A 9,816-nucleotide genomic window follows, 5' to 3' on the forward strand; every position below is an offset into this window, starting at 1 on the left:
AGATTCCGATGCTTCACTTGAGATTTACTGTATCCCTCTGACCTTCTTATTGTCGATGAAACACAGAAATTGCATCGGAAATAAATACTAAAGGCACAATGCCAACTTAAGTACAAGAAAACTGACTCTTCTTAATGTCTATGTTTTGAACAATTCCTGTGACACTAGTTATAGGATCCGATGCTTCACTTCAGGTTCACTGTGTCCCTCTGACCTTCTTATTGACGAAGAAACACTGAAATTCCATCGGAATTAACTACATATGGCAAAATGCCGACTTAAGTACAATAAAACTGACTCTTCTTACTGTCTATGTTTTTAACCATTCCTGTGACACTAGTTATAGATTCCGATGCTTCACTTCAGGTTTATTGTGTGCTTCTGACCTTCTTATTGACGATGAAACCCAGAATTTGCATTGGAATTAAATACAAAAGGCACAATGCCGACTTAAGTAGAAGAAAACTGACTCTTCTTACTGTCTATGTTTTGAACCATTCCTGTGACACTAGTTATAGATTCCGATGCTTCACTTCAGGTTTACTGTATCCCTCTGACATTCTTAATGACGATGTGACACAGAAATTGCATCGGAATTAAATAGAAAAGGCACAATGCCGCCTTAAGTACAAGAAATCTGACTCTTCTTACTGTCTATGATTTGAACCGTTCCTGTGACACTAGTTATAGATTCCGATGCTTCACCTCAGGTTTACTTTATCCCTCTGACCTCCTTATTGACGATGAAACTCAGAAATTGTATCGGAATTAAATACAAAATGCACAATGCCGACTTAAGTACAAGAAAATTGACTCTTCTTACTGTCTATGTTTTGAACCATTCCTGTGACACTAGTTATAGATTCCGATGCTTCACCTCACGTTTACTGTATGCTCTGATCTTCTTATTGACGATGAAACTCAGAATTTGCATCGGAATTAAATACAAAAGGCACAATGCCGACTTAAGTACTAGAAAACTGACTCTTCTTAGTGTCTAAGTTTTGAACCATTCCTGTGTCACTAGTTATAGATTCCGATGCTTCACTTCAGGTTTACTGTATACCTCTGACCTTCTTATTGACGATGAAACACAGAAATTGCATCGGTATTAAATACAAGAGGCAAAATGCCGACTTAAGTACAAGAAATCTGACTCTTCTTACTGTCTATGATTTGAACCGTTCCTGTGATACTAGTTATAGATTCCGATGCTTCACTTCAGGTTTACTGTATCCCTCTGTCCTTCTTATCGACGATGAAACTCAGAAGTTGTATCGGAATTAAATACAAAAGGCACAATGCCGACTTAAGTACAAAAAAACTGACTCTTCCTACTGTCTATGTTTTGAACCATTCCTGTGACACTAGTTATAGATTCCGATGCTTCAATTCAGATTTACTGTATCCCTCTGACCTTCTTATTGACGATGAAACACAGAAATTGCATAGGAATTAAATACAAAAGGCACAATGCCGACTCAAGTACAGGAAGATTTGCTCTTCTTACTGTCTATGTTTTGAACCATTCCTGTGACACTTGTTATAGATTCCGATGCTTCACTTCAGGTTCACTGTATCCCTCTGACCTTCTTATTGACGAAGAAACACTGAAATTCCATCGGAATTAAATACAAATGGCAAAATGCCGACTTAAGTACAATAAAACTGACTCTTCTTATTGTCTATGTTTTGAACCATTCCTGTGACACTTGTTATAGATTCCGATGCTTCACTTCAGGTTTACTGTGTTCTTCTCACCTTCTAATTGACGACGAAACCCAGAATTTGCATCGGAATTAAATACAAAAGGCACAATGCCGACTTAAGTACTAGAAAACTGACTCTTCTTACTGTCTATGTTTTGAACCATCCCCTTGACACTAGTTATAGATTCCGATGCTTCACTTCAGGTTTACTGTATCCCTCTGACCTTCTTAATGACGATGAAACACAGAAATTGCATCGGAATTGAATACAAAAGGCACAATGCCGACTTAAGTACAAGAAAACTGACTCTTCTTACTGTCTATGATTTGAACTATTCCTGTGACACTAGTTATAGATTCCGATGTTTCACTTTAGGTTTACTGTATCCCTCTGACCTTCTTATTGACGATGAAACAGAGAAATTGCATCGGAATTAAATACAAAAGGCACAATACCGACTTAAGTACAAGAAAACTGACTCTTCTTAATGTCTATGCTTTGAACCATACCTGTGACACTAGTTATGGATTCCGATGCTTCACTTTAGGTTTACTGTATACCTCTGACCTTCTTATTGACGATGAATCACAGAAATTGCATCGGAATGAAATACAAAAGGCACAATGCTGACTTAAGTACAAGAAAACTGCCTCTTCTTACTGTCTATATTTTGAACCATTCCTGTGACACTAGTTATAGATTCCGATGCTTCACTTCAGGTTTACTGTATCCCTCTGACCTTCTTATTGACGGTGAAACACAGAAATTGCATCGCAATTAAATACAAAAGGCACAATGCCGACGTAAGTACAAGAAAACTGACTCTTCTTACTGTCTATGTTTTGAACCATTCCTGTGACACTAGCTACAGATTCCGATGCTTCACTTCAGGTTTACTGTATCCCTCTGACCTTCGTATTGACGATGAAACACAGTAATTGCTTCGGAATTAAATACAAAAGGCACAATGCCGACTTAAGTACAAGAAAACTGACTCTTCTTACTGTCTATGTTTTGAACCATTCCTGTGACACTAGTTATAGATTCCGATGCTTCACTTCAGTTTCTTTGTATCCCTCTGACCTTCTAATTGACGATGAAACACAGAAATTAGATCGGAATTAAATACAAAAGGCACAATGCCGACTTAAGTACAAAAAAACTGACTCTTCTTACTGTCTATGTTTTGAACCATTCCTGTGACACTAGTTACAGATTGCGATGCTTTACTTCAGGTTTTCTGTATCCCACTGACCTTCTTATTGACGATGAAACACTGAAATTGCTTCGGAATTAAATACAAATGCACAATGCAATCTTAAGTACAAGAAGTCTGACTCTTCTTACTGTCTATAGTTTGAACCATTCCTGTGACACTAGTTATAGATTCCGATGCTTCACTTCAGATTTACTGTATCCCTCTGACCTTCTTATTGACGATGAAACACAGAAATTGCATCGGAATAAAATACAAAAGGCACAATGCCGACTCAGGTACAAGAAGACTAGCTCTTCTTACTGTCTCTGTTTTGAAACTTTCCTGTGAGACCGGTTTTAGATTCCGATGCTTCACTTCAGGTTTACTGTATCCCTCTGACCTTCTTGTTGACGATGAAACACAGAAATTGCATCGGAATTAAATACAAAAGCCACAATGCTGACTTAAGTACAAGAAAATTGACTCTTTATACTGTCTATGTTTTGAACCATTTCTGTGACACTAGTTATAGATTCCGATGCTTTACTTCAGGTTTACAGTGTCCCTCTGACCTTCTTATTGACGAAGAAACACTGAAATTCCATCGGAATTAACTACATATGGCAAAATGCCGACTTAAGTACAATAAAACTGACTCTTCTTACTGTCTATGTTTTTAACCATTCCTGTGACACTAGTTATAGATTCCGATGCTTCACTTCAGGTTTACTGTGTGCTTCTGACCTTCTTATTGACGATGAAACCCAGAATTTGCATTGGAATTAAATACAAAAGGCACAATGCCGACTTAAGTACAAGAAAACTGACTCTTCTTAGTGTCAGAGTTTTGAACCATTCCTGTGACACTAGTTATAGATTCCGATGCTTCTCTTCAGGTTTACTGTGTCCCTCTGACCTTCTTATTGACGATGAAACACAGAAATTGCATCGGAATTAAATACAAAAGGCACAATGCCGACTTAAGTACAAGAAAATTGACTCTTTATACTGTCTATGTTTTGAACCATTTCTGTGACACTAGTTATAGATTCCGATGCTTCACCTCACGTTTACTGCATGCTCTGACCTTCTTATTGACGATGAAACACAGAATTTGCATCGGAATTAAATATAAAAGGCACAATGCCGACTTAAGTACAAGAAAACTGACTCTTCTTACTGTCTATGTTTTGAACCATTCCTGTGACACTAGTTATAGATTCCGATGCTTTACTTCAGGTTTACTGTATCCCACTGACCTTCTTACTGACGATGATATACAGAAATTGCTTCGGAATTAAATACAAATGCACAATGCCGACTAAAGTACAAGAAGTCTGACTCTTCTTATTGTCTATGTTTTGAACCATTCCTGTGACACTAGTTATAGATTCCGATGCTTCACTTTAGGTTTACTGTATCCCTCTGACCTTCTTATTGACAACGAAACACAGAAATTGCATCGGAATTAAATACACAAGGCACAATGCCGACTTAAGTACAAGAAAACTGACTCTTCTTAGTGTCTAAGTTTTGAAAAATTCCTGTGACACTAGTTATAGATTCCGATGCTTCACTTCAGGTTTACTGTATCGCTCTGACCTTCTTATTGACGATGAAACACAGAAATTGCATCGGAATTAAATACAAGAGGCAAAATGCCGACTTACGTACAAGAAAACTGACTCATCTTACTGTCTATGTTTTGAACCATTCCTGTGACACTAGTTATAGATTCCGATGCTTCACTTCAGGTTTACTGTATCCCTCTGACCTTCTTATTGACGATGAAACACAGAAATTGCATTGGAAATAAATACTAAAGGCACAATGCCAACTTAAATACAAGAAAACTGACTCTTCTTAATGTCTATGTTTTGAACAATTCCTGTGACACTAGTTATAGAATCCGATGCTTCACTTCAGGTTCACTGTGTCCCTCTGACCTTCTTAATGACGAAGAAACACTGAAATTCCATCGGAATTAACTACATATGGCAAAATGACGACTTAAGTACAATAAAACTGACTCTTCTTACTGTCTATGTTTTTAACCATTCCTGTGACACTAGTTATAGATTCCGATGCTTCACTTCAGGTTTACTGTGTGCTTCTGACCTTCTTATTGACGATGAAACCCAGAATTTGCATTGGAATTAAATACAAAAGGCACAATGCCGACTTAAGTACAAGAAAACTGACTCTTCTTACTGTCTATGTTTTGAACCATTCCTGTGACACTAGTTATAGATTCCGATGCTTCACTTCAGGTTCACTGTATCCCTCTGACATTCTTAATGACGATGAAACACAGAAATTGCATCGGAATTAAATACAAAAGGCACAATGCCGACTTAAGTACAAGAAAATTGACTCTTCTTACTGTCTATGATTTGAACTATTCCTGTGACACTAGTTATAGATTCCGATGCTTCACTTTAGGTTTACTGTATCCCTCTCACCTTCTTATTGACGATGAAACACAGAAATTGCATCGGAATTAAATACAAAAGGCACAATACCGACTTAAGTACAAGAAAACTGACTCTTCTTAATGTCAATGCTTTGAACCATACCTGTGACACTAGTTATAGATTCCGATGCTTCACTTCAGGTTTACTGTATACCTCTGACCTTCTTATTGACAATGAATCACAGAAATTGCATCGGAATGAAATACAAAAGGCACAATGCTGACTTAAGTACAAGAAAACTGACACTTCTTACTGTCTATATTTAGAACCTTTCATGTGACACTAGTTATAGATTCCGATGCTTCACTTCAGGTTTACTGTATCCCTCTGACCTTGTTATTGACGATGAAACACAAAAATTGCTTCGGAATTAAATACAAATGCACAATGCCGACTTAAGTACAAGAAGTCTGACTCTTCTTACTGTCTATGCTTTGAACCATTCCTGTGACACTAGTTATAGATTCCGATCCTTCACTTGAGATTTACTGTATCCCTCTGACCTTCTTATTGACGATGAAACACAGAAATTGCATCGGAAATAAATACTAAAGGCACAATGCCAACTTAAGTACAAGAAAACTGGTTCTTCCTAATGTCTATGTTTTGAACAATTCCTGTGACACTAGTTATAGAATCCGATGCTTCACTTCAGGTTCACTGTGTCCCTCTGACCTTCTTATTGACGAAGAAACACTGAAATTCCATCGGAATTAACTACATATGGCAAAATGCCGACTTAAGTACAATAAAACTGACTCTTCTTACTGTCTATGTTTTTAACCATTCCTGTGACACTAGTTATAGATTCCGATGCTTCACTTCAGGTTTACTGTGTGCTTCTGACCTTCTTATTGACGATGAAACCCAGAATTTGCATTGGAATTAAATACAAAAGGCACAATGCCGACTTAAGTACAAGAAAACTGACTCTTCTTACTGTCTATGTTTGAACCATTCCTGTGACACTAGTTACAGATTCCGATGCTTCACTTTAGGTTTACTGTATCCCTCTGACATTCTTAATGACGATGAAACACAGAAATTGTATCGGAATTAAATACAAAAGGCACAATGCCGACTTAAGTACAAGAAAATTGACTCTTCTTACTGTCTATGATTTGAACTATTCCTGTGACACTAGTTATAGATTCCGATGCTTCACTTTAAGTTTACTGTATCCCTCTGACCTTCTTATTGACGATGAAACACCGAAATTGCATCGGAATTAAATACAAAAGTCACAATACCGACTTAAGTACAAGAAAACTGACTCTTCTTAATGTCAATGCTTTGAACCATACCTGTGACACTAGTTATAGATTCCGATGCTTCACTTCAGGTTTACTGTATACCTCTGACCTTCTTATTGACGATGAATCACACAAATTGCATCTGAATGAAATACAAAAGGCACAATGCTGACTTAAGTACAAGAAAACTGACTCTTCTTACTGTCTATATTTACAACCTTTCATGTGACACTAGTTATAGAATCCGATGCTTCACTTCAGGTTAACTGTGTCCCTCTAAACTTCTTATTGATGGTGAAACACAGAAATTGCATCGCAATTGAATACAAAAGGCACAATGCCGACTTAAGTACAAGAAAACTGACTCTTCTTACTGTCTATTTTTTGAACCATTCCTGTGACACTAGTTATAGATTCTGATGCTTCACTTCAGGTTCTTTGTATCCCTCTGACCTTCGTATTGACGATGAAACACAGAAATTAGATCGGAATTAAATACAAAAGGCACAATGCCGACTTAAGTACAAGAAATCTGACTCTTCTTACTGTCTATGATTTGAACCGTTCCTGTGACACTAGTTATAGATTCCGATGCTTCACTTCAGGTTTACTGTATCCCTCTGTCCTTCTTATCGACGATGAAACTCAGAAGTTGTATCGGAATTAAATACAAAAGGCAATATGCCGACTTAAGTAGAAAAAAACTGACTCTTCTTACTGTCTATGTTTTGAACCATTCCTGTGACACTAGTTATAGATTGCGATGCTTTACTTCAGGTTTTCTGTATCCCACTGACCTTCGTATTGACGATGAAACACAGAAATTGCTTCTGAATTAAATACAAATGCACAATGCCGACTTAAGTACATGAAGTCTGACTCTTCTTACTGTCTATGCTTTGAATCATTCCTGTGACACTAGTTATAGATTCCGATGCTTTACTTCAGGTTTTCTGTATCCCACTGACCTTCGTATTGACGATGAAACACAGAAATTGCTTCGGAATTAAATACAAATGCACAATGCCGACTTAAGTACAAGATGTCTGACTCTTCTTACTGTCTATGTTTTGAACCATTCCTGTGACACTAGTTATAGATTCCGATGCTTCACTTGAGATTTACTGTATCCCTCTGACCTTCTTATTGACGATGAAACACAGAAATTGCATCGGAATTAAATACTAAAGGCACAATGCCAACTTAAGTACAAGAAAAGTGACTCTTCTTAATGTCTATGTTTGAACAATTCCTGTGACACTAGTTATAGAATCCGATGCTTCACTTCAGGTTCACTGTGTCCCTCTGACCTTCTTATTCTCGAAGAAACACTGAAATTCCATCGGAATTAACCACATATGGCAAAATGCCGACTTAAGTACAATAATACTGACTCTTCTTACTGTCTATGTTTTTAACCATTCCTGTGACACTAGTTATAGATTCCGATGCTTCACTTCAGGTTTACTGTGTGCTTCTGACCTTCTTATTGACGATGAAACCCAGAATTTGCATTGGAATTAAATACAAAAGGCACAATGCCGACTTAAGTACAAGAAAACTGACTCTTCTTACTGTCTATGTTTGAACCATTCCTGTGACACTAGTTACAGATTCCGATGTTTCACTTTAGGTTTACTGTATCCCTCTGACATTCTTAATGACGATGAAACACAGAAATTGTATCGGAATTAAATACAAAAGGCACAATGCCGACTTAAGTACAAGAAAATTGACTCTTCTTACTGTCTATGATTTGAACTATTCCTGTGACACTAGTTATAGATTCCGATGCTTCACTTTAAGTTTACTGTATCCCTCTGACCTTCTTATTGACGATGAAACACCGAAATTGCATCGGAATTAAATACAAAAGTCACAATACCGACTTAAGTACAAGAAAACTGACTCTTCTTAATGTCAATGCTTTGAACCATACCTGTGACACTAGTTATAGATTCCGATGCTTCACTTCAGGTTTACTGTATACCTCTGACCTTCTTATTGACGATGAATCACACAAATTGCATCTGAATGAAATACAAAAGGCACAATGCTGACTTAAGTACAAGAAAACTGACTCTTCTTACTGTCTATATTTACAACCTTTCATGTGACACTAGTTATAGAATCCGATGCTTCACTTCAGGTTAACTGTGTCCCTCTAAACTTCTTATTGATGGTGAAACACAGAAATTGCATCGCAATTGAATACAAAAGGCACAATGCCGACTTAAGTACAAGAAAACTGACTCTTCTTACTGTCTATTTTTTGAACCATTCCTGTGACACTAGTTATAGATTCTGATGCTTCACTTCAGGTTCTTTGTATCCCTCTGACCTTCGTATTGACGATGAAACACAGAAATTAGATCGGAATTAAATACAAAAGGCACAATGCCGACTTAAGCACAAGAAATCTGACTCTTCTTACTGTCTATGATTTGAACCGTTCCTGTGACACTAGTTATAGATTCCGATGCTTCACTTCAGGTTTACTGTATCCCTCTGTCCTTCTTATCGACGATGAAACTCAGAAGTAGTATCGGAATTAAATACAAAAGGCACAATGCCGACTTAAGTAGAAAAAAACTGACTCTTCTTACTGTCTATGTTTTGAACCATTCCTGTGACACTAGTTATAGATTGCGATGCTTTACTTCAGGTTTTCTGTATCCCACTGACCTTCGTATTGACGATGAAACACAGAAATTGCTTCTGAATTAAATACAAATGCACAATGCCGACTTAAGTACATGAAGTCTGACTCTTCTTACTGTCTATGCTTTGAACCATTCCTGTGACACTAGTTATAGATTCCGATGCTTTACTTCAGGTTTTCTGTATCCCACTGACCTTCGTATTGACGATGAAACACAGAAATTGCTTCGGAATTAAATACAAATGCACAATGCCGACTTAGGTACAAGATGTCTGACTCTTCTTACTGTCTATGTTTTGAACCATTCCTGTGACACTAGTTATAGATTCCGATGCTTCACTTGAGATTTACTGTATCCCTCTGACCTTCTTATTGACGATGAAACACAGAAATTGCATCGGAATTAAATACTAAAGGCACAATGCCAACTTAAGTACAAGAAAAGTGACTCTTCTTAATGTCTATGTTTGAACAATTCCTGTGACACTAGTTATAGAATCCGATGCTTCACTTCAGGTT

The sequence above is a fragment of the Schistocerca serialis genome, unplaced genomic scaffold (genome assembly GCF_023864345.2).
Source record: "Schistocerca serialis cubense isolate TAMUIC-IGC-003099 unplaced genomic scaffold, iqSchSeri2.2 HiC_scaffold_1417, whole genome shotgun sequence".
Lineage (NCBI taxonomy): Eukaryota > Metazoa > Arthropoda > Insecta > Orthoptera > Acrididae > Schistocerca > Schistocerca serialis.